This window comes from Clinocottus analis, unplaced genomic scaffold (genome assembly GCF_023055335.1).
Source record: "Clinocottus analis isolate CAN_PGR_092001 unplaced genomic scaffold, fCliAna1.0.p SCAF_1, whole genome shotgun sequence".
NCBI classification, from domain to species: domain Eukaryota; kingdom Metazoa; phylum Chordata; class Actinopteri; order Perciformes; family Cottidae; genus Clinocottus; species Clinocottus analis.
In genome coordinates this window covers 12,265,239-12,286,938 of record NW_027175820.1, presented here as the reverse complement: position 1 = coordinate 12,286,938, position 21,700 = coordinate 12,265,239, and the positions used below count along the sequence as shown (strand labels likewise).

Here is a 21,700-nt window from a genome sequence, read left to right as displayed (position 1 = left end):
TGAGATCCACAGTTTGGATCAGGGAAAATGAGAGGGCAGGAGAAAAGTGGAGGGGAACAGGTTTGCTGATACATGAAAGAAAGCAGTGTAGTTTTAGAGGGATGTCTGAAGAAACATGTTTGACTTTGAATGACCTGTGCCTCTTTGTTGTTCTAGTGAAACACAGAGCTTTGACTACTTATAACCATATCTATGTTAGGTAATGTGACTAATATGTTGTGATTTAATTCCAATGCGGAATAGTGTGCAAAACAAAATATATTCACTTGTAAAAGCCTAGTTTCAGGTAACCGATCAAACACACACGTTGTACTAGTTTATGTTTGTGCCCCTCTATTTCGCTGGCCCCGCTGTGACATTCATTTTTCTAATTCCCTGCACTTCCTGGCAATCAACTTAGAGGGGCAGTGGTTCGCTGGAACAGTTTGCAGTGTAGGCAATTAAAGGCAGGAATCTAAGCAGTAGCAGCAACAACAGCAGCAGCAAAATCAACAGAAGCAGGAGAGGATGATGCCTTGCTTTGTAATTGTTACTCGCTTACTCAGAGAGATGATAGAATTCATCAAATTGCATCCCTTGCGCACTAAAGAAAAGAATAACCAATATTAAATGGTCAATGTAATTAACTTACCTGGCTACCAGCTGCATACTGGGTGCAGATGTGGCTGGAAATGACCATAGTGTTTGTATATGTGCACTGTGTTGGTGTATGTGTGCCCTGTGTGTGTGTGTGTGTGTGTGTGTGTGTGTGTGTGTGTGTGTGTGTGTGTGTGCGTGCGTGCATGCGTTCGTGCGTGCGTGTGTGTGTGTGTACAAACGGCCCTGTGGTCGTCATCAGGCTCCCATCAGCCCCTCCATTAGTTACTGAGCTGTGGGTCCGTGCTGGAGCCTACCTGCCCTGAATACAGATTAGTAGAGGAGAGTATGGACAGCAAGCACAATGAAGACAAACACACATGCGCGCAGCCAGTCACAAAAGATAGCATTACCATATTATCTACTTTGACATACAGTGACATATTTTGACACTAATAATCAAAGTAATTGCATTCTACACATCTAAGACTGAGATGTTGCATCATATACATGGAATAATAGTCAAGCCATTAAAAACCTTTCTGTATATTCCCTCTGTCTGATTACTGCCTATTACTGGACACTGACACACCGATGCCTGTGGAGAGCACTTCATCTGGTGCAGGCAGATCATAGCTTACACATTCTGAAATAACGTCACACACAGCAGAGTACACACCCTGGCAGCCCAGCACAAAGGCAAATATGGTTGCATACTTCTCTTTTCCTTCTGGAGCCGCAGACTTGCTTGCTCGTGACAGGAAATCTGCAGGCAGTCATTACACCGAGCCAAGCAAACAGGCAGACGCCACGCTCATTGATAATGTTTTCACTTGGGCCACTGATATGTTGAAGGTATCGGCATGCGTGTTTGTGTGTGTGCAAAAACATAAACACAGCTTAAAAATGTAGTGGCAATATAATATAGGCTCTCATTTCAACAATTAATTTTGGTTTTACATGGATATTTGGATATGGATATTTGGATCTTGACTGGATGGATATTTCAAAACTGATAATGATAATAAATACATTTCTTTCAAAGAAAATGATGTGAAATAGCTACAAACCCAAGCGAGGTTAAAAAAATTAATAAAACCATGTTTTTACAGATGTTGTCACCTGTAAAGTTAGGATAGAAGAAATTGTGATGCTGTAGAAACCTCCTCCGCAGCGATGCTATATGTTTAAAAGGATGCAGAAAAAAGAAGAAGTGGGTTTCCAGGTTGAGTTCAAGGCCGAAGACCAGGGCTCTCCCTGGGAGTTCAAGCAGGAGCTGTAGGGCATGAGAGCTGGGGGAAGGGGTGTGTGATGGCTTCTGTGTGTCCCTCCGGCAGCGCAATGGGACCCTTGGGAGACCTGGGTCAGGAGGCCTCCCTCCAGCCCCCCCACATTACTGTGCCATTTAAAGCCACCCAGCATCTATTTCCTCCAATAAAAACTAATAACCTTTTCTGTCGGAAATCACGGCAGCTCTTGACTGCTGGAGCAGAGGCCTGGCTGGATGGCCTGTAATTGCGGTCCAGAAGTTCCCCTTAAGTTTATTTTTTGCAGTGTTTTGGATTTGATTTTTCCCCCAGTTCTCTTGGTCCTCTGCGCTTTGCGGCTGATTGCTTGCACAGCTCGCCCCACACTCAGTAATCAGACAGGAGCTGGAGAGGGGGGCAAAACAGCAACTCAAGGACCTTTTATAATTGGGAGGGATTTGGAGGGCAGTTGGACTTTACATTTGGTAGCAGAATACATTGGGATGGTGACTGTGCTGGCTGAATATCAGTGGTAGCAAAGCCCCCTTTGCAGTCAAGTAGTTCATTGTGAGGCCGCTATGAATAGTTTGCATGTATGTCTGCTTGCTTGCTGTCCACTTCCAGTTAGGAGTGTTGTGGCATAATTTTGGAAACCAGCTAAAACAAGTAAGCCACCGCACTTTTAACAAGAGATTCCCAGAAGTCTTTCCACACATTTTGGCCTGGGTTTAAATGCAATTTTAGCATTTTTCTAGTCGTACTGTATGTCATATAGGGTTTACCATTTCATAGAATATGAAAGGCATTTATTTTGAATTAAATGTAATTACATTTAAGGTTGTTTGGAGTCTAATTTTGATCTCAATTTTGAACTTAATTTTAGATTCTCAATGATTATATTGCAATGTTTAAATTTCATACAGAGTTGTAAATAGTGACATTTTGTCATTTAATGTATTTTTTTTTTTTGTTGCATTCTGTAATAACATGTACCACTGTAGAGGTAAGCGCATATATCCAATTACAGCAATTATACATACAAATACATTCCCCATTTATTCCGAGCATTTTTTCAGCAGGAGATTGTCTACCCTTCTTGTGTTTAAGTAGTTACTCTGCTATGTTCAAGCTAAATTATAGAATAATTTTGCACACCAAACAGTGTTATCATTGGGCTGGCAGTAGGATTGAGGTGAATTCAGATTCAGCTCTTTTCAGGATGCCTTGGGGCTAAAAGCCCAGATTGTATAAGACTACAAAAGGTCTTGAGTGTAGCCTTAAGCAAACTGCAGTGTGAAAAAAAAATGTTGAGTTGTGCTTCTCCATCAGTCTTGGAATAATTATAATCTGGTTTATCCAAATTACCTGCTAGAAATAACCACTAAGGTTGGCACCTACCAAGTTTATAACAATACAAACGCTTCCTTGATTGTTATTTAGTACATAATATATGTTATTGACATACAGTATATACTGTTCAAGATGAAGTCATTTTATTCCTCTTCTTCCTCTTTTTCCCTGTATAGTTCAGCCCTCTTAAGCAGATCAATCAACAACTCAGCAGTAATTAACTATTTGCTCAAAAGACATCATAGAATAGATTTCTCTTTAGTAATTGCAGAAAGGATTTAAATGAAACATAGCTCAGTACAGAGAAGAGGTCAGTGAGTGTGGGGATTTGGGAGGCAAAGGCACAATCGGGGTCACACTAGTGGAAAGAAACTCTTGAATTTAATAAATTGGCCAGTTTTTAATTGCATGAGGAGGATTGTGTGTTTTGGGAGGCACTGCTGGACACTAATTAAAGAGAGCCGTGAGCACCCTTAGGGTCACAGTTTCTGCCTTTGTGTCCCGCCATGTACTGCACAGACATACGGACAGCATGCCCCTTCTGCCATCGAGAGCAACTGCACCCGAGGGCACACAGGCCACAGTCTAGCCTTCTTCTTTAACTGTACAACACATATCTGTATTTTCTCTTAAATTGTGGTGATGTGTTTTGGGATTTCAGTTTCGTGTTTGTTTAGTTTTTATGGACAACGGCTTTTCCCTACTTGTGTTTTCTTTGTATTTTGACATCCTCAGACCATGTTGGAATTAAGTGTTTTAACTTTGACATGTTTCTTTATCTCAAAAAGGAATCAATTCATTGATCAATCAATAAATCAATAGAACGGACACAATGCACAACACAGGGTGGGCTAATTTTGTCAATATAGGAGGGCAGTACTGCTCTTTTTTCCTTGCTGGGTCCTTCTGGCGTTTTAATGTGAGAGCAAAAGGTATTTAAGTATTAAAGGGACAGTTCACCCCAAAAATGTAATGAAACTGTTAATAACAACATCTGTGGATTTCACAACTTGTGAAAAGAGTTTGTTTTTTTAGCACCACAAAACAAGTGCCATATAGTCCCATTTGAAAGAATGTGAACATCTCCACAGCAAAAACTAGACAACTCTCACCAAAACAGTGATAAAAAGGATTACAGATAAGAAGACAGATATTCAGTTGTTGGTTCAGTTATTGGAAATGTAGTGAGAGGTATACCTATAGAATTCATAGAATACAAGATTACCCTTGAAGCCTATATTTTGTTGAACAAGATAATAATTTGTTGCACAAAAAATATGTTATTGAATCTTGTATGAGGTAAAAGAAGTACAATAATTGGCAAGGCATCAACATGCCAATGAAATACAATGTACTTTATGCCGCTGCTCTTAATTATATCCATGTTTTTTATGTAGAAAAAAGTGAATTAAAAACACTTTTTAAATACTATAACATAATAAGAAGTTTAGTAATAACTCTGGAGCCTTTATGTTTAACAAAATATAGTACTATGTGTACCGTACTATTGCTTGTGACCTGCAAGCAAATTGTGTGTCAATGCACTCATTGTGCATATGAGAGAGCTATAGAAGAAGTCTGGATAGTGTGTGACACAATACTGTTGTCATTTAAAAACGTATTGCCTTAATATGCCCATAGACTGGGCATATTCTAGTCTGTTTGGTCACAAGTTGGCTGTGGTTGGTACCACAAAATATTAATGGAAGTATTGAGGGGATGACGCTTCCAACCAAAGTGAGAGAAACAAGTGCCGAGATATCCTTTGCTGTAAATAGGCACTGTGAAAAGACTTTGCCACGATAACTCAAATTGCATTTTTCGACCAAATTGGAAAGGATAGGTGCAAGTGGCTTACTCACAAATAATAAGGAATCTGCACATGCAACAGGACCTTAGAACGAGCAGTTATTCTTCTTCTTAAATGGGTTTAAGTTCACAGTGTAATGACGCCTTGCTTGATTTGAACTGCTTCTTTAGTGCTTTTAATCACATACTGTGTGTCAGAGGCCTGGGCCTAAGTGTTGGAGCATGACTATTCCAGTGAAAATAACCTGTTTGTGACCAGAGGCCCGTCATTTCAGCTTGTGAGTCAGAGGCAGCGTGCATCTTTTTGTATGTATGCTTCACAGTGATATTATTCATGATATCTAACTATTTCTCACCACAACATTTTTTTGTGTGTTCAGGAGTTAGACAGTTGTTTTCCAGTCTAAAAACACAATAATTTCAATTTATATAGAGGGAAACCACTATTTAATTCAGACTTTCATGTTTGCCCACTAACACCTTAACACCAACTTGATACGTGATGATAAATACTCTCACATAGGATGAAGCCAAGCCAAGAGCATACAGTCCCTGATAAATCAACCTTTCCTTGTGCTCTTTTCTCAGTTTTCTTTCTGTGTTCTTGGTTTTGTGTTTCAGAGTATTACTGAATGTTTGTGTGCACACTTCCTTAATTGCATTAAGAGGATGACGCACTTTCTTACTCTGTTTAAGCTCACTTTAATTGCCTCTGAATGGTGCCCTAGGGAAGCAGGGACTGACGGCACAATGTGGACATGCAATTAGCTATCTTTCATAAGACGCTCCGGGGAAAAAGAGAGGGCTCCAATTCATAAAGGATTTTCACACACAAGGCAACAAACGCTATTTTGTGTCACTGCTGTGGTGGCATCTTGATGGAATGGCATTTCATTCATTAAAGAATCAGACATTCAGGGAAGGCAAGACAGAGAGATCCAGTCAAAGAGAGAGAAGAGGGACTGTGAGGGAAAAAGCACAGTGCTAGCAGGAGACACCAAGATATAGGTAAGGTGCAAAAAAAGGAGAAGAGAGAGTTAGGGAGATAGGAGACGGGGTTAGAAAAGAGGGATCGAGGTAGATCGCAGTGCAGACACACAGAGATATGTGTGCCCCGGTGAATTCTCACTTCAGTTTGGAAAGAGTGCATCAGTGATGGCACAATGACAGAACGACTGCAGAAACGGCCGGGCCTGCGCTTAGTTTGGAATTACAGACACATTTTACATATCCCATCCCATCTGACATTTTAAGTGGAATAAGAGGGAGGCGCCACACATTTTCAAGGCAGAGGAGGTAGAACAACTTCAGAATGCTGCTAAAAAGTAACAATGTTTTAAAGGGCAATGCTTTTCTGTTGATAAAGCAGGCTGCTTCCTGGTTTTGTTCCGTAGGTAATCAGATCAAAGGAGTAGTAATGTGACCCCTTTGTACGTTTCACATGCCTTCACTGATCATTATTATGGGTCTGTGCTCCATAAAACCTTTATACTTTATAAATATGAATTTCTTCATATCATTTTTAGGGATGTCAGATGTGGATTGACAATAATATTGTAAGTAGCTCTTAAAACACAACATTAGTTTACGATCCTTTATCTAGATTGGGACAGGCTGCACATGCATTTGTCATGTATATAAATTTATAAGTGCAAGGCATTAAGGTAATGACGTCATGCATTAGGTTAATGGCATTGGTGCGACACGTATCAGAAGCTTTTAATACCGTACAATGCAATAGGTAGCTCAAACAGCACTACTGATGCTCTCGATCCCCTCCAGCTGCCCCTCCTTTTTTTCCTCCCTCTCCTCGTACTCATTTTGCTTTTGCATTATGCTTTTTTCCCCCATTTCCCCCCGATAACCTTCCCCCATCTCGGACAATCTCTCTCTGTCTCTTGCTGTGTCTCCTGTTCTTCCTCTCTCGCTCTCTCTCTCTCTCTCTCTCTCTCTCTCTCTCTCTCTCTCTCTCTCTCTCTCTCTCTCTCTCTCTCTCTCTCTCTCTCTCTCTCATCCCAACTCCATTCTCCATATCCCTCCCTGCACTCTTCTTCATTTAATAGTGGACCTCAGAGTGGTTGCCATGTCGACCAGCCGGCATATTACTATGGCAACCAGTCTGAGCGAGACGAGGCTGCTGATTAGGGAGAGATGTCTAGTGTAGCCTGGCCAGCGGAGGGTGGAGAGGAAAAGGGGGAAACGGTGTTGGGGTGCTGGGGGGCGGGGGCGGGGGGTGTATATTATAGGTCTGAATATTGTGTGTGTGTGTGTGTGTGTGTGTGTGTGTGTGTGTGTGTGTGTGTGTGTGTGTGTGTGTGTGTGTGTGGTACATGTGCATCTAAAATAATAATTCGAAGAGTTTTGTAATAGTAAGCCAAAGGACATTTTCCCTCAGATTTGAGATCACTCTGCTACCTGTAGTAATGCTCTCTCTAGATGTGTCTGATAGTTTTTTGCTTTCTTAAAAAGAAATAAGAAAATCTTAATCTCACAGTGTGCACACCATCATCACATATGGCTTTAGGCACCATGTTGGATGGTCTTAGCTGGCGGACACCTCTTGAAACATTTTCCTAAATAGATTAATGATGAAAAAGCGTGCTAGCTTTTCCATGTGTTTTATACAGGAACCGCCTCAATGTTTCCCTCAAGACACACCGTACTTTGTTTTGGTCGTATATAGGCAAACCTGAGTTAGTTGGAAATGATGCTCTTATTGTTTTTGGGCAGAATCATATCTGGTGTTATGACATGTGAGGGACGGAGTAGGCAGAGCTTTTAAAAACCTGCAGCCTCCTCCAAGAACACTAATGAACGCTGTAGAGGATGCCTCAGACCTCCCAGATCCATCAGAAAAACTAATTACAAGATCCAATTAAAGAGAGAGAGGGAGAATAAGGGTAAGAAGGACAAGAAGGGAGAGAGTATATGAGAGGGGAGGGAGGGGGGGTCCTCCCTTTACTATGGACCCAGCCAAGCCGTCGGCTCATTCAAGACAGTAATTATAGCTTATTTATTATTCATCCTTGAGCTAAATAAGAGCGTGACATTTCAATAACAATAATAAGGGCATAAAAAAGGCAGCACAAACTACAGATTTACTAATTGCAGCGCTCAGAGATTAAAGACTGGAAACATGTTGTTATTTACTTATTCATAACATCTAGAGCAACCATAAGAGCATAGCAATGCACTGCACTGAAAATGAATCTAAAGGGCTCTCTCATGATCTCTTTGGGGGACATTATCCTCAACAAGACCAGGATTCTATGCTTCCCTTTCCAATTGTTTTGGGGGTCTGGATCTCTGAGCAAGGACTTACTGACTTTCTCTCACTGTTTTGTCGTGACCTTGTTAGAATGAGCGGTGCAATCCGGTGTGTCTTAAATTTGAACAGATTTTAAAATAGTTTAGGCCACTATGCTAAATCATAGTTTAAGATTAAATGTATTTCTCAATATTGAGATTATCAGTTCCTCCATCTTACGTAAGGCCTTCGGTCCTCCTCTCATTCTCCATTCTTACACCCATCTTCCCACTTCTCCTTCCCCTATAAGCTGAACTCTGAGGCACCTCATTAAGTGCCAGCTCTTGGCCTCATTGGCTATGGCAGAGGTGAAGAATATCACATAATCATGAAGTGGAGATGGCATTACACTCATCACAAATTATAGATGAGTTTTACTGTGTGGCGAGAGGCCTGGCAGACTAGTGCTTAACTTAAGTGACGGTTACAGGTCTGCAGACCTCTTTTTCCCCTTTGAATCGAACATTGAACATCATAAACTGAATATTTTAATTTTTTTCTTTCCGGAAAATGCCCCTTCCTGCCAAACTGTACAGGAGCTCAACTAGATCCGAATACAGTTAAGGAGCACAACATATTTGTTTTATCCAAATAATAAGTGGAGCACTTTCTGCTCAAAATACATGGATACTGTTACATTTAAGTGTAGCCTAAGGAGTATTGGTGTGGCTCAAGCCAGTAAAAGTCCATAAACAAAACCCATGGCAGTTTTTATTGATTGGTTGTTGAATATCTATACCTGCCTTTGAATGTATTTGATCAAACAGAGACAACTTTGTTTTTTCCTGTCATTTGCCAGACACCAAGAATAACTGTTTTTGATCATGCGGTTCCTATGTTAGCCATCATGACTTCCATTATAGCTCTAAGCTGACAAACAAAAAACACAAAGAAATAAAGACTAAAAGTAATGTGATTTTCCTTTGATTGTATCTATTTGCATTCCTATCTTCCTCCCTGCCACTCAAGAAGTCATTTACCTCCACTAACAGAACAGTGGATAATAGTAGAACACAACGTCAGCCTGTGTCCCATTGCCAAAGGGCAACAATACATTGTTCTGTACCTTGCTTCTTTTTCCTCTTAATGTCTTTGTCCTTGAATCTCAAAGGAGCCCTGTTAATACACTGCTATTATCTGAATCAAGCAATAGACTGCAGAATCTCTAAATGAATAATCAATATTTGGAGTTCTAGTAAAGGCATATAAAGAGACAAGTGTATATGTGTAAATTGGTGAAGTTTAATCTCATATAAATATGTGTGTGACTCTATGATGCGTTCCTTATGTTCTACATAAGTGCATTTGCTCACGTGCGAGGACATACATACTGAAAGCAGAAAGCTTGACCTTGCAGAATTGAAAGAAAAGAATAGCTGTCCAGTGACCAATCGGGTAGATGGGGTGGGTTGGGGGGGGGTGGAGGTTCATCAGAGGGCTGAAAACCTTATTCTTTTCCTCTCCTTCAAATTTTTGTCCTCTCCTTCTTCCATTTCTAACCAGACAGACGCTTCATACCCCCATGAACCTGACTAGAACAGGTGGGGGAGGTTATACCACTTTTCAGCTGATGCGGGACATGTCCTCAGACAGAACCATTGATTTTATTGATTGATTCATTTGCGCTTTTCCCATACGGTTGCCTGCTTGTAGTTTTTGTCAGGGGGGCTGAGCTTAAACAGAGTTATGGAATTTGGTTCAGGGGCTCGGTAGGATTAGGGGAGGATCATTGTTGTGACGACGATACAGAAATGATAAAGTTCAGACAGCCCTGAATCACGTTTATTCTATTATTTCTATTTATCCCTCTATTAACAGAAAATGCATAAACAAGAAAGTAGTTATACACTGACATTAAAAATACACCCACCAGCGTCCTTTTTTTCAGTCGTTCGGATGCAAATGGTATGGAAACTGTCCACATGATTGCACACACTAGACTATACTTACAGGATCATAAGTGATACACAGAAAAAACACAATATCCTATCGCTCTCCCACCACACTCATACAAACACATACACACTGACCAGATCACACCCCCTCGGGGCTGTGGGGCAGTTCTTGAGCGATGTCTCCCCAGGGGTCTGATATTTTATAGTTTGTGTCCATCAGTGCCGTAGCCTGGGGCACCAGGGTTGACAGTAAGTGCTCTCAACACCGGTGACACTGATTCATCTGAGCTATGACACAGATGAGAGAGAAGGGGGAGGAGAGACAACCAGAAAAGAAGCATAAAACACCTAGAGACCAGTTTATGCTCTTGTATTTTGTTTGTGTTTTCAGGTCCTTATGTTTGCTGTGTAAATGTGTACGATGCATACTCGTATACCTTCCAGCGCACTGTGATGTTAGTGATCGCTAAAGTGTCTTACCTTTAGTGTTGGCTGGTTCATATGGTTACTCACCACATTTGGTTGTATATGGCGGTCTAATATGGGCGAGACCGGAGAGAATGGCTTGAGGAAAGGACTCCAATCTAACATGGCATTTCAATTTCTCATTCCCCCTCATGGCTGTGCTGTGCACTGCTGCACCTCTTCTACATATATATAGGGAGGATGCCTCTGAACCCCAGCGCTCTGGATGCGCATACTAAGCAATCAATGTGTCACCTCTTCCTGACAATCCTATTTTTTTCATATGGGGGCCACGCTCATTTTTTCTTGTCAGCAGAAGGTAATTTGCTGTATTGTGATTCAGTCCCAAAACTTGGTGACGAGGTGTCTTATAATTCATTACCTACCCTCCCTCACAGCCCCCCTGCATCACCCACAATATGGAAAACCCGAAGGAAGCACCCCAACCCCCACCCTTCTGTACCCAACTGCACCCCCACACCGCCCCTGTCCCTTCTTTCCACACCGAGCCCGACATAGTTGTATCTGAGGCGCGCTGCTAAATTAGATAAGCGGGGCTGTGGCGCAGCGCCCCTGATTAATAAAAGATGCAGTGCTCCCAGGGGATGGCCCCTCTGAGGGCCGAGCAGGACCTACCCACACACAATGGAGTTTGCTGGCACACAATGGACAGGAAATGGAAAGAATGAACCAATCATGGAAATATAACATTTAAAGCAGAACTATCCTGTGACCCTCGGTAACATTATGCAGGCATCATAATAGATAATAACTATATGTTGGAAGTGAAAAAATAACATAAATATTATTATATTCATTTATTTAGGAAGCATGGGCTGCTATTGACATATGTTGGATGGGACTGACGAGTTCCTGCTGTTTTATGACATTTGCAAGTCCTTCTGCAGAACTACTACAAATTCATGGTCACTTGTATTTTCACCCCCAGTTTACATTTAAATATTGGCTATTATTCATTCTGCCATGGCTGGGGCTGCTAATATCCGAAATATTAGAGGATCATAGAAATTGGTATGATGTGATTTCTGACGCTGTCATTATATTGTATTTTGCTCTGATTATTAGAATAAATAGGGACTTCATCCCTTGATTTCAGTGTCAAATCTGAATCAAGCAAAGCTCTAGACAATTACAGAAAATGTTTGAATTGTTTTTAACAACAACAATCCAAAGAAGGCCACTACAGTGTGTTTAATATACCTTTGTTTCCCAAATATTGTTTCTCATGTAATACACTTATCAATGTGTGCTTCAATGCAACAGCTTAAAGTTGATTCAAACATAATAATAATGCACGATTCTTTCTATTTGCAGTATATACCTTGTGCTTTTTACTGATCTTTTCCTGTATTGGAGCTATTGAATTACAATGCAACATAATTGCTTCAACTTGCACATGAACAAAATGGAATATTTTCTTAAAAGTGCCAAGAATATCCAGTATATATCGTCTTTAAGATTATGAGACTCGTATGTGTACCATGTGTCTACCTATGTGGGAAAGTGTGCAAAAAGGCTAACGGACACTCAGCTAGTTTGCACACACACAGCATCACGTTGCCATGTCATTTTAGTCCTACATTAGCTCTGTTCACATTCATCCCCTAATGGCTTTGTTACCAGGACCATATTATCCCTCACACTACTCATGTTTATAAGACATCCAGCAGAGATCCAGTTGCCTATGGAGACCGTTGTCTAATCTGATGTTGCTTCAGAAAATTATTTCTGTAAATAGTGCATTAAACTTCATTTTAGTACTCACATAATAACACAAAAGCATTTACTGAAACCTGCTGGCCCAACAGCAACTGACATGTTTACTAGGTGAATGCCGAACTACATCAGCAGTGAACAATCAACATGAATGCTTTGACACAGCCTCATATGTGCACATGTGCACTTATGCAGCCACACAGGTTTAGGAAACATGTTTCTCCTTTGCTCTGTGTTGGTGCTGTGTTATAGCTGCATGGATCCTGAGCACTATCTTGAAGTAACCTCCAACAGACTGTCCGAATATTGAACAAAAGCTGATTCTAATTTTCTGCAAGATAATGGTAGTCATATTGAGATGAAAAAGGTCAAAGGTTGGCTTGCGAGGTTTTGTTTGGTTCAGAGCATCACGCTGCCCCCGGAGATACAATGGAAAGAGATATTTCATTTATAGTACCACCCTTCCAGGCAGACTTGCAATTTTCATTGATAGTTCCATGAGGAGGCCCAGTCCTGCAATAATTAGAGTACCTCTATCTACCAGTCAAACACTAAACACAAAAAGGCTGTTCTGATGTCTTGCATCAGTAATTTTTTTTAATGATCAGAGGCAGGTGCTCTGTAGTTTTCCACATGCAGTTTTTATTATGTAGTTTTTACAATGTTCTCCGACCCATTAAAAGGTTGATGGGATTTGTTTATGAATATATATGTGCATAAGATGTGCATATGCTGTCGAACATGACCTGCCTTTGACCTTCATCTGCTCTCACATGAGCTCCCACTGTAACACTCTGCATTGTAGTGTTTTTATGAAGTAAAAATATTTCTTATTCAAGTAGATACTGTAAGCTGTAACACTCCTTGCATTGATTCTCCTCGATTCTCAGGCCGCCATATATTTGTATTCGTAAAGTGCAATCGTCCTTTATTTTATGTGTGAATCAATGCAGATGTGGGGATATTGCTCAGGTGGAGTAGAGGAACCTACACCAATAGTTTTGTTTTCCTCCAAGGTTCTGTGGTAGCCTGCTGTTCATTGACTGTAATATTTAATTCATGCTCGTTGGTTTGTGAATGTACTGAGGACCAAACTAAAGCTGACATGTGAGATTGACCATACAGCCTGGGGTCTGGGTGTACGCAATGTAGAGGTTGCATATACCCACATAACCAAAACCAAAGCAATCCAAATTGCTGAAACCACTAAACACCAACAAATGATAAAGCAATGACTCTCTGACCGCACAACAGATGTCTCTTAATCAAGGTGTCACTGACAACTACAACACATTTATGACATAACTTCACATTCATATCAGATGTTTTATTAATTCCCAAAAAGCATTATGGACCAACAACAGTAGAAAAACGAGCATTTGGCTGACATTTTTTTGTTTTGTTTTACCCTTCTTGGCAGCTTCTGCATAATCTGTTTGGCCTGGTTTCTGCAGCGTTTCTTTTTTTAAATTCCAGCCTTAGGGCCAAATGCATCACTCATTATGCAGTGACCCAAACTGCATTTCCCAAACAGTGGTCCAGCCAGTGGGTGTGGCCTGAGCTTGTTGAGGAAGTTGCCCTTTAAGGTCATTACATTGGTCATGTGATAGGCCAGCGGAGCCCCCTGGGCCATATGACAAACTGAGCTGCCAGACCGAGGTGTGTGTCAGGGGTGTTTTTCCACAAAGCATTCTATAAAAGTGTAACTGGGCTGTATTTGCCCTTTCCTCCTGCTATGCGTTCAGCCAACAGGCCCCTGAAGATCTCTTAAAAAGTGCTGATCCACAGAGCTGGTCTGGAGCTCTTGTAATCCTTCTAGCTCTGCTCCACCTCCCCCACAAGATCCACATCCTCTGCACCTCCTGCTTCCTCTCTCACATTCCCTTACTGTCTCTTGCTGATGCATTGCATTGATGTGAGCGACAAGGTGATGGGATGATGGGGCTTGTTTGGGCCCCAAGCTAATTACCACACATTAGAGCATGACTAAATAAATCTTAAGTGCCGCTAATTGCTTGGCAGTGAAAACAATAACTGTGGTACTTGCCCAGAGGCTCTGGGGTAGTGAGAGGCTGGGGCACTGGGGACCAGGGGCCTTGGCACTTGGCCAGCAGGAGACACCCGCACCATCAGTCAACTCTGCCTTCATGTTAAAGTCACACACCACTTGGCACTGTCACCACATGCACCATATGCCCCACACCCACCACTTCCACCACCCGGTCCCCAACACAGTCCCTGCAGCCCTCACCAGCAAAGAATATGCAATACATGACAGGCACAGACAAGCCCAGTCTTGTCTGTAGAGCCATCATACATCACTGCATTAATAAACATGAATTAGTAATGGCACAATTAGATGGGGTTGTTCTGACATTTACTAGTACAATAATGGTGTTCTCCTCTTTACAACCCCCTTTGGCCTGTACTGGAGCGCCCATCAGATCTCAGACCTTTAGATGTGGGGGCTGGAAGGGGAGGAGATGTCCCACTCATTATGTATCTTGATCACGATCAGAAAAAGAAGAAAAAAAACACATTTAAGAGACTTGAATCAAGATTATTAGTTCCTGTCTTCTGTATGAAAAAAAGAGCAATAAATATAGATTTTTTTTAACTCCCAAATATCTATGTCAGTAATAAACTTTTAAAACAATGCAGTATTGGTCCGTATGTATGTGTGTAATGTGTTTTTGTTTTTCTTTTAGGTTGCATTCTGTTGTGTATGACGAAACCGTTGGATCAGCCTGTGCTGCCCATCAGATCACCCGTGGCCAAAGGTATGTTCTACACAGACATCCCAGCAGCCTCTCCCACTGAAGGTGGCCTAGCTAAGCCTTTCCTTCTGCCACAGCCTTTACCACAGATGAGTGCTTTGAACTGCAGACAATCATGTGCCAGCAACTACAACTAGTTTAATTTTCAGCGTTGGTAAATGTGCATGTCTGTGCGCCACAAAGAGACAGTACAGTCAAGTCACGCCATTATATTACTGAAAAATACTGCAGATCAATGCTGTGTAATATAAATATCAAATTAGCTTGGATGATAATCATGTTTTTTGTATATGATTTCCCTAATCAATTAGGTTAAACATAGTGGTATGGGTTAGCCATGTTATTGTTTTATATAACAGTGCCGGATGATGTTTTAACACAATTTAAGATGTTATCTGAGAAATAATATGCCTTTCAATCAAAACTTATAAGAATAAACATATTGGTCCCAAACACTAACCCGAATACAGTACATCCATTTAAAGTGCAACTTGATCAAAGCTCTTATAAATTCTTTTGTTTCACATCTGTCCCTTTCTTCTTAACAGTCTTAATTATTTCTTGTCACTAGAAGTTTAATTTCACCAAACCTGGCAGGGGTGAATAGTGATGTGATCTCTATGTCACGTTTATCCTCTGCCACTTTCTGATCCTCTTTTTTTTCTCTCCTGAACCAGTGGCTTCTCATTTGCACTGTCACTCTTCTGCAGTGTTTTACTGCTTTCCCAGGGGACTCATGTGCTTTTGTTAGCTTTTCTGTGAACACACACAACCTAATTGGTTGATTAGTTCAGGTTGACTGGCCTGTTAATTGAATAGTAATTCAGATTTGATGTGTCTAATGAAGATCCTAATTTACGTTTTGGCACGCAACCAAAGGTTTGTTTTTAAGAGTAGGAATCAAACAAAAGAAATGAAAGGAACCAAGAAAATGATTCAGTGTCTCAGTATTGCTTTGATAGCACATGAATTAACTCTTTGTGTTGAGTGATAACACTAAAGAGTGGTAATCTCCCTGAAATGAAACTGATATTAACAATAATAGGGCACTGATATGTAGTATACGTGTTTAGAACTATCGAGACATTTGATTGTTATTTCTTCTAATGGACAAAAATAATAGGCCTATTTCTCCATACCATTGAATGTTAAGAGCACATATACTGGCTTTAAATAATAAAGACAAGGCAACAGCTATCTCATTCAATTCAATGTGTACTAACAGAAAACCAATGAGAGACTGGCAGCCCTATTTAGGCTGTATGTTACACTACGAGTCAAGACTCCAGCTTAGTTCATCCATCGCACAAACTGATTTTGAGAACAGAAAAGGCATTTATGAGCATTAGCTGCACTGCCATTACTTTTCTTTTAAAGAAACACACATTTTGTATATCCCCTCCTTTTACAGTTGAGACAGCCGCCATCTAACTAGGTGCTTCAAACCCTATCCGCAAACTATAACAATTGCATTTGACCTATATTTGATTAATGCTTGATATTGCTGCACACAAATCACACAACTTTAATGTGAGCAAGCTAGCACTCTGATGTTTGAGTCTCTCTGTTTACTTGTACTATACCTGAGCTACATTTTTCTAACAAGTTGACGCACAGGTAAATAACTCCATTCAGTATTTACATATATATATATATATATATATATATATATATATATATATATATATATATATATATATATATGTATGTATATATATATATATATATATTTATATATATATATATATATATATATATATATATATATATATATATATATATATACATATATATATACATATATATATATATATATATATATATATATATATATATATATATATATATATATACACATATACATATATATATGTGTGTGTTTGTGTGAGTGTGTGTGTGTGTGTGTGTGTGTATTGATTTGTGACTAAGATACATTTAAAAAAAATCATAAATATACTAAAAGACATATATTCATAAATGATACAATCTCAATTTGCAAGATTATTTTGGGTGCAGTGAGTGGACGGTGGTGACAGGGAATAAATCAATAGTGTTAATAAATCTTCGGAAAACATTTTGCTTTCTTGCTGTTTTTCTCCTACTTTGAAAATGGAAGTAGAGTTCCAAAATCACAGTTTAATTGAATTATGTTGGCAACTATAGTGAATAATGTCCTGTCATTAATATATTGTGTCAAAACAGTATACTGTTTAACTTGGACACAGCCACGGATCTGTTCAGCCAAACGCATTTCCATTGTATACCGCACAACACCGTTTAATTTATTTTACAGTTTATTTATATTATTATAGGCACGTCTTGTCATTGTTTAATTCAACTGCTTGTTCGCAGAGAAGTGACCCTGTAGATAGTTGGCCTGGGTGTTACCACACCACAGCTCCAATGCAAGTAAGTTCATGAAAATCAACGTTTCCCTCACAGTTTGGAGGAATAGGTTTTCCCTCAAAAATCCACATTATGCACAAGAAAGTCACATTAAAATCAATCAGTGGAAACTTGATTTCCTATAAGCATTGGGGGGATCATCCCAAAAGCCATTTGGCTGCACCTTCAGTGCAGCGCAGCTTGGGGCCTTGAATCAAACATTCATTGATGTCAGTCGTCTGCACAGTGAAACTCCAACAAAATTCAAAATATAATGATTAAATCCAATCCAATCCAAAGAATTGTCAGAAAACATCCCAAAGCTAGTTGTAATCACTCCAGCTCAAAACGGCAATAATCTATTATTTACCGTAGTTCTATGAGCTCGAAATCAGTGTTGGATTATACATCCAACTTTGCCTTGATCAGAAATGTTCCTGTTACTTCCTCGTTGGATCTTTGTATCCAGGATGTAGGCTATTTTTTTCGGCCTTTGAATTTTTCAAGAATTTCCCGTTATGAGCTCAGTATGTGGTGGGCCTTCTCTGTCCCATGATGTCACCAAGGAAACTGCAGATCTTTGATACTCCAGCTTCTCCTGTCCAGAGGGCGGTTTCTTTCTAGATGAAACATACAAAAAAATCAAAATGTAATCAGGAATAAATACAGCAGAACAATTGTTTTTTTTCTTCGGTGCAGAACGTCTTAATCGGCAATCATCCGCATCCCTCCCCTAAATTTCACTTTGAACCTCACGCAATCATGCACAATTATGCACATGCAACAATGTACTTGACAGTGCTACACAGCAGGCCAAACTCAGCTGTGGGAATCACCCCCTTTCTTGTACACATACGCATTTCTTCGCACTATTTCTCCATCTGTCACTTACCTGCATACTTAAAGCAGTAGTCATTAGTCGCTCTCACCCGACCCCTCTTAATGAGAAAGCAATTACCATAGGTTTCTCCCCAATCCCAGTGGCCTGGCAGCGTTGTCCGAAACCTGCCTTCAGCTCTGCGTCGGCTTCTCTCTCAGATTCGCTTCTCTTCGCTTGTACCTCTTCTCCCTTTCACTGTGGCTGCAGACTCTCTCTCTTTCTCCATCCTCTCTGCAGCGTCTCTCTTTCGCTCCTCCCATCTGTGAGCTCTAGGCTGCTCTGGGTTTTAGACGGATCACTCTCACAATGGTTGATCAATACAGGTATTGATCCACTGGCAAAATGTTTATAAAATCATTCTGGGCAGCTGCAGTGCAGTGGGGAGGGGAGGCGGGACAATGTGAGGGCCAGCATGCCATGCCATTCGCCTGCGAGAGAGCCAGCACTGACCTGATTGGCTGTATGTCTACCCGCCTTGCCAGGAAAAGGGCTGGCATAGTCTGCGTTTCTTTGTCATTGTTGCTTGGTATACCACAGCCTTCTCCAGCTTACGCCGCTAAACTTCCCAGACCACCAAAGCAGAGTGAAGCAGTTTAACCTTCTTACTGCTCGATGTTGACTGCTTGCCAAGCAATGTCACGGCGGCGCTCCCTCTGGTTTCACATCAGCCAAGAAATGAATTTGCATAAATTAGCAAACTCAAGGCAATCCCAGCCTAATGACCTACTGTCATTTTCCCCTTCTTTCCCCCTATCTTATCAGGGAAACAGTATCTCTCCTTAATGCCGTCACACTATGGGAAATATCTCATCTCAGAAACCTTGCCCCTGTTTCACACACCAACACATCAACACACTTAGACACACTGAGTTCATAGGCTGGCTGCGTGCAGAGGAACGCCTATCAACAGTATGCCACTGTTGCACTGCCATGAGGGAACAGGGAGCAGTCTGGGGACAAGTCATCCCCTTGGCTTACATCCTTGCCTCCCTCTTGACTCTTACACTTTGGAGCAAACTGTAAATTAATTGACACCAGTCTGTGTTCTTCCATTGCAGGGATCATTAGCAACATTAGCAGCAGCGCACAAACCACAGCAGGCAAACTGTTGCTCCACTTGGGAATGCTACTGACAGACCAGTAAACTCAAACACAAGAACACTTAATTGCAGCACAAAGATAGCAGATTCAAGTGACATGGTTTATCAAAGGCTTTGTAATACAGGGAGGTACTCTTGCGTATGTCTCGTTGAGTGATGATGTATGCGATGTTTCGGTACACGGAGAAGATAATCACAGCGTGGAGCTTAGTGGAACTTTTTCCAGAATTACAACTCCTGTTGCAGCAGACTAACATCTGTCAGCCATAAGCCTAGTCAGCCTCTTTGACCTAGAGTCAACCTCACCCATCTGGGATGTGTAGCTTTCTCTGTCCAACTCCCTTTCTGGCACCTATCATGGACCCAGATGCCCAGACACTGGCCCAAACCATAAAGTACTGGCCCGCCCTAGCCCATCTATGGAGATGATCCATAGGACAGTAGCTATTGCATTCTTCTAATTAGCTGCAGCAGTTGCTTCTGCTTTTTCCTGCTTTTCTTAGGCTTCATCCCGTTCACTAAACCTGGAGCCCCAGGACATATAACTGGCAGACATGCACACACACACACACACACACACACACACACACACACACACACACACACACACACACACACACACACACACACACACACACATGCACACAGACAAAAACGTGCAGAAAGTGTCACTCACACATATCCTGGAGTGTGGTAATTACTATAACACATCCAGAACTGGCCACAGCCCATTCATTACCATAACATGCTGTAATGAAGTTAAATCCCTCATCATGTTGTCTGTGGTTGGGAAGTGGTGTGTGACTGAACTCAACTACTCCAGATGTCACCCAGTCTCTTTTTAGTGCTGCACTAGACTGAAGACATGCCATTCAGGCTCCCACCTTTCGCCATTTCCTTCTTTTTCATCTCTGCTTTTTTACTCTTGTAAATCCATCTTTGTTTCTTCCTTCCTCCCTTTATCTAATATTTCACCTTCTGTTCCGCTGTCCACATACCCTCCCATCTCAAAGAGAATGTTATTTAGTTCATCTGAATGCAGGGGCTCTTTGGTGCATGCTTCTCACAGTAATCAATTTCAGCTCAGACAGCATAACCGAATAAAGCGCTGTACTCATTTCAGCATGGGCAAAGATGCAACCTATCTCTTTCATTTTCTCCCTCCTGATCCTTCATTGGAAGACATTTTGTTCTTACTGTGGTGCTATTATGTCAATCACTGCAGACATGTGGTGATGCAGCTGCTAAATGACTCATGGCAAGTAATGATCATTAGATACTACAGACTTTACATCTGTTAATGTTTAGAGCATTTGCCATATTTCAGTCTGTGTGCATGCAAGGAAGTATTTATATTAAACAAGAATGTTTGCAGCATGTTGTATCTACATTTTTTTCATTCAGCATTTTCACACTCTCCTTGTCCTTACTGGGGGACACCACATAGTGTAAACAAGAATCAGGTTTCTCCCATTGCCGTGAGAATGAGAAAGACTCTAGCTGCCAGCTCTTCTGTATCCTTTTCTTTGCCAGCCATCCTCTTTTTACAGCAGTTGAGACCACCAGTTAATGCAGCCGCTGGTTTGGCCTCTTTCCTTGCTCTGCTTTTATTGATTTCAGCCAGACACAGAGACAGACAGAAAGAAAGGGTCTTTTCAGGAAGAAGTTAAACGGTCAAGTAGCGGGTGGAGGGTGGCTTTCACCACTTTATTGACGAGGTGGAAAAATGTCACTATTATGGAGGCCCTTGCAGCAGATAGTGAGCTGATTGGATGAGTGCCCCCAGGTCAGAGTGGAACACGTTCCCCCTGCAGCCAAACGAGAACAAATAAAAGGCCAGAAGAATCCACTTGAACTGGAGGTGAGGTTTCTCTCCACCAGGTCTCTCTGTAGGCAACATTTCTCTGGTTGTGTAAGGCAAAATGCCAGGAATTTGGACCAAGTTCTGATCTCTGGTGGACCCCTTCCCTCTGATCTTGCTTCTAAAGGAATTCTTGGTTTGCAATATTTTATACCTTTAGGGACTTCCATGTTTTATATGATGCCCAAGCCCATGATACATACAAATGCTGAACTGGTGCTACAATGCCAAAGCAAAGATGAAGAACTTGATGTGGAATACAGAGACTGATGGTGGTGATCATACGGGTAACACAGAGACACATCACTATA

At 41.1% G+C, this 21,700-nt stretch overlaps 1 long non-coding RNA gene across 1 annotated transcript in view; it reads left to right on the top strand.

The window, feature by feature from the left end:
- LOC137784388 (uncharacterized) overlaps positions 1-15,160 on the top strand; it is a 33,213-nt gene extending 18,053 nt beyond the window's left edge. The window contains exon 3 of the long non-coding RNA XR_011077402.1: positions 15,095-15,160. This is a non-coding gene — a long non-coding RNA (uncharacterized lncRNA). The remainder of the gene's footprint in view (positions 1-15,094) is intronic.
- Positions 15,161-21,700: the final 6,540 nt, after the last annotated feature.